The sequence below is a fragment of the Malus sylvestris genome, chromosome 10, assembly GCF_916048215.2.
Source record: "Malus sylvestris chromosome 10, drMalSylv7.2, whole genome shotgun sequence".
Classification (NCBI taxonomy): Eukaryota; Viridiplantae; Streptophyta; class Magnoliopsida; order Rosales; family Rosaceae; genus Malus; species Malus sylvestris.
The window spans coordinates 37796940-37806652 of record NC_062269.1 but is presented as its reverse complement, the minus strand read 5'-3'; positions in this window follow the sequence as shown (position 1 = coordinate 37806652).

The window sequence follows — 9713 nt, the reverse complement described above, 5'->3', positions numbered from 1 at the left end:
GTCTTCGGATTCTCTTGATGTAGGACCCACTCCTTTATTCATTAAATTTTATCTTAATTCTTTTTAATGATTAGGTTTAGTTGTATGCTCTGAACACGTTCCTAAATTATTAATTCCTTATATTTTAAATTTCTAACTCTTATTTATTTCTTATTCTTAGTTTTTGTATCAATTAATGGCTTTCGTCACCCTCGGGTGTCGGCCAACACGTGTCTATCCTGGTATTCGGGGAATATCAGGGTCGGGGCGTGTCAATAGTATTTAACTACATTAATCAATCAATACGATAACATATCATTTCACGTATTTAATTAAAGAACTTCATATAATTCTCTACTTGGATTATGAGTAACAACATGGCAAATCTAATTTATATTCACCAGGTCTAATGTGGATAATTCCCATTCACTTGAATCTAGGGTTCTAGACTAACCTTTTGGAAATGTGCAAGAGTAAGGATTCCGAACCACTTAACGGAATTCAACCACATCGGGTTCCAGACCACTTAATGGAACCAAAATATCAATCGGTTTCTCGTAATCTACCCAGACCTGTCGCATGTAAAATCAATGCCTACATCATGGAAATTGTGCACTGGGCAAATCAGAACTTGGATAAGCTGTGAAGCTTGGGTGAGTGACATTAATACAAATATGTGATATTCATTAAAAGAAAGACCACTGATCACCGTTTATAAGCCTCAGATATAAAATCATATTTTTATGAAATCATAATCGAGTCTCTGAAATCTCTGAAGGAGTCACCCAGACATCCAACAATTTTTCTAATTTAACCACAAGATTCTCAAAACCATCATTCATAAATATATTAAAAACTAGGGCTAGAGGGACGCCAATTCGGCCGAAACCTACATAAGTAACCAAACAGGAAGTGGCCTGCTATCGCAGATTAACCAAGCAGAACCACCCATGTAGTAACCAAGTAGGCAGTGAACCCCTATTGCGGATTAACCAATCAGAGTTACTCTTACGCATATGTTAGGCAATGATCACCTATCGCAGATTAACCAAGCACGATCCATAAATAGTATGGTCCCCTATCGCGGATTAATTAAGCAGGACCATGGTCTCCTATCACGGATTAATCAAGCAGGACCATGGTCCCCTATCACGGATTAATCAAGCAGGACCAGGATAACCAAGTAGGTAGTGACCCCCTATCGCGGATTAACCAAGCAGAGTCACACCTACGGAACTGTTAGGCAGTGATCAGGTATCGCAGATTAATCAAGCATGATCACCCCTAAGTATTTATGGCCATAAGGATACCCTATCGCGGATTAACCAAGCACGATCCACAAATAATATGGTCCCCTATCGCGGATTAACCAAGCATGACCAATAATGACCACCTATCGCGGATTAACCAAGCAGGGTCATGGTCTCCTATTAGCCCTCAAATTAACAAACAATTCAATAAGCAATTCAAATCACTTTTTCACCAATATTACCAATCCATGAATCAATTCACATTTAATAAAAATAGATCGATGGCCAATTATAAAAGAATCTCATTTTAATAGAAAACACATTTATAAAACCACATTTTCATAGAAAACACATTTATAAAACCAAGTCTATCCACAAAGGATATTAATAGAAAGAATCGGGTAATCACCATATCACATATGTTAATGTAGTCATTGAGACAAACCCGCCTATCCTCACTATACTTCTATTAATACGAATTTTAGTTTTATAAACGATTCAAAACATGTTGACCAATAGTCAATTCTCGATCAACGGTGGTGCCCACATCCTACATAATTTGATCCATAAGATACGCACATCAGATTTCAGATCCGTAACATCCAAAGTCCACATTATGATTCTAAAACAACATATTAAAATTTCATAATGATCCAACGGTCGGATCTCCATTAATTACCAAAATAAGAGGAGGTCAACAATTAATTTTACTAACTTAGAAATCCGATTCAGGAAGATCCGTTCGTCGGATTCCTGATTCGTTAGTTCCAACTATCCTCAAATATTACGTTCTATAATGCATTAAATTTTGGTGACGATCCAACGGTCAGATTGGCGATTCATATTTTGATCAAGTAAAGTATCGTAATGGAATTAACTTCAAACAATCAAATTACGTCATACGGATATCAATTATGGAATCAAGGTATCTAATTGAACTTAGGAAGACATCATCGGCCCACTGGCCCCGCGCCACCGTGGGTGGCGGTCAACCGCCCCGACTCGTCAGAAAATTCAATTATTTTAAAAAATTACCAAATTTTACAGACAAATAGTTCTCAATGAGAGGAATATTTTTCATACCTGGGCCGAAGTCTAATTCGGCCGGGAAGTGGCCTGAAAACCCCTCGATCCGCCCGAACCATAGAAATTGGGTGCGGTTCAATTCAACGTCAAGCTCAACTCCACCGCCTCCAATGTTGATTGGGCTTTGTTCCTAGACTCCAAAGACACCTAAGGGTGGTGATGGTTGATGGAAATCTCTTCAAAAATGGGCGGATAGCCGCTGTGGCTTCGGAACACCCACCGTCAGTTCTTCACGAAATTACCCCCAAATTCCTTCAAATTTTGGGTGAAAATGGAAGAGGGAATGGTGAGATGATGCTTGGGCATGTTAAGTCGGTCCAATTCGATAGAAATCGAATGGAAAACCATCGAAAAATATGGAAAAACGGGTTGGGTTGTGCGGGTCAAGGAGGATACCCATTTTTCCCATCCTTCTCACATTCCCTCATTCCCTTCTTTTCTCCATTTCTAATTGGGCACTTCTTTTTCTCTTCCCCCTTCTGATTGGTTCCCTTAACTCACATAAATATGATTGGCCTCTTTCCCGCAAGATGGGAGTTTAAAATAAATTTAGAATCTATAGTTTAGTAACACAACTTCAAATGTCTGTATCTATATTGTTATAATTCGGACTTGCAAACGGCTTTCGTCTATACGCTCGTAGTTTCAAGATCTATTCGAATACATTACTTATGACCTCGAAAGTTCAACAAATTTTAGATAATTACTTTCCAAACTTCAAACTTCATAACTAATTTAATTAAAATCTAAATCCAAATAAATTAATAAAATTTCCCGAAAAATAATATAAAATCTCAATAATACAAATACGTAGATTATAATAGTGAAATCTATACATGGTATGTCTGAGTCTACATGCCTTGATACTCTTACTGAATTATGTGGCACAATTGTTCAACTTTACAAAGAGGAGTACCTCCGCGAGCAAAATAAAAAAGATCTGGATCGGCTCCTCCGTAAAGATGAAGACCGTGGGTTTCTGGGCATGATAGGGTCATTAGACAGCATGCATTGGAATTGGAATAATTGTCCGACCGGATGGTAATGAGGCTTTAGGAGATGGTCAAGAAAGCCAACTGTTGTGACACATGGATCTGACATGCTTTCTTTGGAGTCCTTGGATCCCAAAGTGACATTACAGTTATTGAGCGTTCTGTAGCACCCCACCCCCATTTTTTATTTAAAAATAGTTTTTTTATTTCTTTATTGGTGTGCCCAAAGGGCTCACCTTCTGTCTTTGTGTCCCTCATTCCCATCACTCTTCCATATCTCTTAGCCATTTTCCTTCTCTCACTCCCTATCTATCTATCTATCTATCTCTCTCTCTCTCTCTCTCTCTCTCTCTCTCTCTCTCTCTCTCTCTCTCTCTCTCTCATCCGCCACCTTCATTTCTCTCTCTAAAAACCTTATTTCTCTTTCTAGGACTCTGGGTTTGTACTTTCGGAGATGGTGGTTAAAGACGAGTGGACGAGAGCGGCGATGACCGACGACGTGCTTGTCGTTGAGCTACTGATGCAGCTCAAACAGGCGCAGGCGGCGGGGCCTTCGTCTCCGATGTCGTTGTCTCTTTTGACACTCATGTGGGGTGTTAGGATACCACACTCCAAAACGGCGTTGTCCGGTTTCAGATTCGACAGCGGCGTTTCGCATCAGAGGAGAAGTGGCAAGAACGACGTCAATTCCACCACTAGATGCAGCCCAACGACGCCTCTTTTATAGAGCGGTGGCACCGGCTCTCCATTCGCCACAGCCAACGGCTTCGAAGAGTCTAGCTGCCCCAGATCAAAGGTCCCTCTTTCTTTCTCTCACTTTCTCTCTTTGTGCTCTTCGATTTTTTTGCTTTTGATTTCCTGCTAGCTGATCTCTGCTCGCAGTGTATGTGTGTTATGCCCTATGTGTGTGCATGTGCTCTGTGTGTGTGTGTGTGTGTCCGTGTGAGTGTGTGTGTGTGTTGGTTGTGTGGCCTAAACCACCTTTGCACCCAAATCTTTTTTTAACACAAAAACCCTTTACCCTAAATCCATTGGGCTCTAACCATCCAACCCAAATCCTTTATTTTATTTAATTCAAGGCCAAATCCTTTAGAAAACCCTTTTATTTATTTATTACATTTTTGTGCTTAGGTGAAGTTGCTAGTGAAGGAATTCGTAATCTTTATCCACACAACTTTACTGCTAAGGAGTATCTGTGAGTGGACCATTTCTAAAATTTGCATAATTTCATAGTTTAGTTGCATAAATGAAATGTGTGCCTTACGAGTTATTAACTAATCTTTATGTTAAGCATGATTATGAAATATGTGGTTTATCGTCTCGTTTTGGTGAAGAATTTACTATTAGCTTATACCAAGTTATATTTTAAAATATCGTATTTTCTATAAAAACCATGAACTGGTAGACTATTTGATGGATGACGATAGGATGCTAGCACATGTTTTAGAAACCCTTCTTTATAGTATAGACGATGGATAACTTTATACTATGAAGTGGTTATTTATGAGAGGTGTAACTATTTGTGCGTACCTAGTGGACACTATGCTGCCTGCTGTGAGGATTTGGTGTTGGTAGTTAGGCCGGGAGAAATAATCCCTAGTTACGGGCTGAGGGACACGGAGCAGGCACTAGGTCGGGAGTTGGTAATCTCTGGCTACGGGCGCAGAGACCATGGTGCTAGCATAGGGCCGGAAGTTATATTCATTCAGTGATCTTTCTAGCAGCACATCGTGCTTACGAGACGATCTATAAGACATTTACTGTTTTGATTTCGGCAATGTTATTCCGCGATATGACTTTTGAGATATTTTTGGCATGCTAGGATTTTTATGAAATCCATCATTTATTATGCTAGTAGTTTTCTTTATATAAACTGTGGAGGTTAGTATCTTGATAACTGTTTTATTATTTTTATATATATGAACTTGGTCCACTCACATTTATCTTGCACCCCCATCCAGGTCTTAGAAACGAGGACTACGACACGACATACGAGGCATTCCCCTATCAGTAACAGTCTATCACTCACTCGAGATATCTTGTAATGACCTTTCCTTTTATGATCTTGTTTTAGAACGTGTGTTGGGCACTCTAGACATTTCATTAATCTTTGTTTATTACTTCTAGATCCTAATGTTTATGCATGAATATTTCTTCCTAATCATTACTCTTGTATTCAATAAATGGCTTTTGTCACCTTTCGGTGTCGGTCATCACGTGCATATCCAGGTATTCAGGGTATATCGGGGTCGGGACGTGTCACGTTCACCTCTCTTCAATAACCTGATGAAAGGTAAATCACCTCAACTTGACTACTACATCAACAGACGTTAGTACAATATGAGGTATTACTTGGTAGATGACATTTACCCAAAGTGGGCGACACTTGTCCAAGCAATTTCAAACCCTACAAATGACGCCGAAAAGTGGTTTACCTTACAACAAGAGGCATACCGAAAAGACGTTGAGAGAGCTTTCGGTATTTGATAGGAGCATATTTATGCGACTTAGTTAGCTTGTTTCTTGGCATTTATGTTGTTAATTCGTAGTTATTTTAGTATTTTAAGCTATTTTCGTGTGTTTGTAGGTCCAAAGGGTTAATGTGGCAAAGAAGTGCATTTTGGAGCATTTTGAAGCATTTTTGGGCATGAAATGGATAACATAGGCTTGGAGCAAAAGGAATGGATTTGAAGTTTGTGCATCATCCTCTCCCTATAAATAACCATTTTAGCACACTCATTTCACCCAACACATCCATTCACCTACCACTACATCCACTCATTTCACCCAACACATCCACTCATTTCAACCACCCAACACATTCACCTACCACTACATCCACTCATTACCACCACCCACTACATCCTCTCCCTAGCCTTTAAATATATCCATCCAAAGACACATTCAAGGGGACAGTTGAGGGAGAAGGGAGGAAAACACATTCTGCCGCAAGGCAGAGTCTTTTCTTCTTAATCATTCAACACATTCCCACAACAAAAACACAATTCTATGCACCTTCATTTCCCTTTCCTTGCCGTGACCTCCATCCAATCTAAACACATTCAGCCATTCCTCCATACAAACAAACCTTCAAACACTCACCAACACCTTGTGCCGTAGCAAAGGAAGGGAAGGAAAGTGCTTGGACGTGCTTGCTGTCCAACTTGGATCGTTGGAGCGTTTAGGTGTTTTCTTTCTTTTGTTTCTAATGTTTAAATTCATTTCCTTTCGTTTTGTTGTAAATATGAGTGGCTAAACCCCTCTTGGCTAGGGGTGATTTCAAAGCCATGATTATGTGTGTACTATGATTTGATAAATTCCAGTTATGAACTCTTGAATCGTAAATGCAATTGGTTTAACTATTTGATTGATAACTTATTTGTATTTGTTAATTAAGGGTCGACACTTAATTGGCATGCATAAATCCGTTGCTAGAATATAAGGAAGTTTCACATAATCGTTACAAACTTATATTCACATGTAGTGAATGTCGCTTATAAATGATCGCGTTAAGTTTAATTCTAGCATGAGTAACATGATGTCATAGTTGCAAGTGCTTTGTCAATGCTTATGATTTTCATTACACGTAATGATCTTTGATTGTATCTCTATTATGATGTCATGTAGGGAACTTTAGAAGAATGTTTTGGGTTATCGAATGATGTCATCCAATCCAATAAAACAAGGAAAATTTGAGAGTTAACCAGTGATATCACGGTTAATTTGGAGCATTGTTGTTCATAATTCAATGAAGTAGTAATTGGAAATCGAGTTATTTGCATACATGTCATGTGTGGAGAAAAAGCCTCTAGCTATCTCATCCATCATCTTATTTCTCAAATTTATTTTACAATCTGTCTAATTTTTCATACTTGTTTGTTTGTTTCAACTTCATCCAAATCAAAACCTCCCTTTTAGTTTCTTGTTTCAAAGTGTTTCAAATATGTTTTAGTTTGTATTTTTAAGTGTTTTGATTCAAGTAAAAGTCAATTTTCGTCCAAAGTCATTCCCAGTATCTAGTTTAAGTTTATTTAATTGTTTTAAGCTGTTTTGATTATTTTAAGTTTGCTTTGAGTCTTGTGAGTCTTGTTAAGTGTTTTTAAATTTAGTTTTATGTTTTTGAGTTAGTTTAGAGGTTATTAGCAAACCCTTATAATCCCCCGTCCAGAACGATCGCTACTTACATTCTTTACTACAGTTGTCAAAAGAGGGTTAAATTTGTGTGTTAAGATAATTTTTCGCATCAGTATTCTACAAGCACAGTGGAAGATCATCAAGGAACTGGCAAGAGGGTTGAGTTGAGAAAATTTGGACTCCATCATGATGTCTTGCATCATATTACACAACATGATTATGGATGATGAGAAAGATGGGTATATTGATGGAGAGTCTGATGACGACCAAGAGGATCCATATAGGTCAAGAAGGGCTCGTGCAAAAATATATGATGAGCTTAATTTGCATTTGAATCCAAGAACTGATAGTATCTCTTTAAATAAGTACATAAGATGTTATAGGATGATACGTTCCCGTGCCACAAACAAGTACCTACAACAGGATCTTGTTGCACATCTTTGGGACAAAAGAAGCATGGGGTAGGCATGTAAGTTTTATGTTATTAAATGTTTTTAAAAATGTTGTTTAAGTTTCATGTTAAATGTTTTTTTTTTATGTTGTTTAATTTTATTTAATGTTGTTTCATGTTACTTAATGTTATTTAATGGTTTAGAAAGTTATAGGAAGAAAAAAAAATTTGTAAAAAAAAAAAAAAAAAATATATATATATATATATATATATATATATATATATATATATATATATATAACGGCTAGCTAACATAAGCTAGTTACCGTTAGACTTCAAAATCCGGCCTGGCTGCTTCCCTTGGGCCAGCCGACTGGCCCTTTGGCCATTTTTCGTCTAATGGGGCCAACAAGCCATTTAGCCTGGTTCTCGATTGGAGACGATTTTCAAGCTATTTTCGGCCCTCGACCCTCTGAACCCTTCAGTTGAAGATTATCTTACGAAAACATTTCCTACTCTGATAACCGATGTAAGCAAGACATTCCCCATTTAAACCATGCGCGCATCGTAATCATAAAACCATGCGCGCATACTACTCATAAAACCAGTTCTTTGACTACTTTAATATATTATCCGATCAAAAACCATCCATGTTCTTTGACTACTTTAATATATTATCCAATAAAAAAGTATGCATGTATGACCCCATCACGTGTGCTTGGACATGATTTTTGCCTTTTTAATTCTATTATATATATATATATATATTTTAAACAAGGTTCTAAAAGTCGCTAGGCGCTAGTCGGGCGGCGGGCTGGGGCCTAGCGCCTAGGCGGCTAGGCGGGGCCTAGGCGGACTAGGCGGACTAGGCGGATTTAAGTAAATCTATCATATTTCAGGTAAATAAATGTCTGCTTCTACTTGAAATATATATAATTCTATCATAAACTACAAAATAGAATGCATATATATATATATCATGAAGTATTGAAACATAATGAAAACATGTGAAATAAGGATATAATGTTTGTTTATTCAAGTATGCAACAAGTCTTTTACAATTTATTGGAAAAAAACAAAATGCAAAATGAAAGTTATGTATTTTCCATCTAAGTGAGTTGCAACCTAGGCGGGTCTAGGCGGGCTAGGCGGGTGCCTAGGCGGGCTAGGCGGATGCCTAGTCGGTCTAGGCGGGTGCCTAGGCGGTCTAAGCGGTGGGCTGGGGCCTAGCGCCTAGGCGGGGCCTAGCGCCTAGACGGGGCCTAGGCGGCGCTAGGCGGGGATTTTTAGAACAGTGATTTTAAAACATAATATGTATAATTTTTTAAGAAACGATATTATCTACACTAAAGAAAAATGATGTGAGTTAAGCCTCACTATATAATGATAATAATATGATTCAAATTCGCTAAAATCGAATTTAAAATTTCTTATTTATCAATAAAGAGAAATATTATTAGAATAAAAAAAAATATTATTAAAATGTAATCGCTAATTCCATTTTTATATTCTAGTCTTTCTAGAGCCCCATTCAACACGTCTTTATCTGACACATATGAGTTGTCTGCGATCCGTCAACTGTGTTCACTTGTGTACGCCCCAGTTTGACATCTGTGTCCAGAAAGTCCAAAAGTTAAAAGTCGTTCTACATATTTCAACACAACAGCTGTTACAATAACAACTTTATATTTTAATACAAATTAAAGATGTTAACAAAGAAAAAGACTAATAAATGAGTAAAGTAATCTATACAAAAGACTAATAATGAGCAAAGTAGTTCTAATTATTCATGAACCTACCCAAGTTAATAAGAAGAAAAGACATAAAATAATAATTTCAAGAGAAATGTTAAAAAAAATTTCTCAATGAAATTCTTTATAA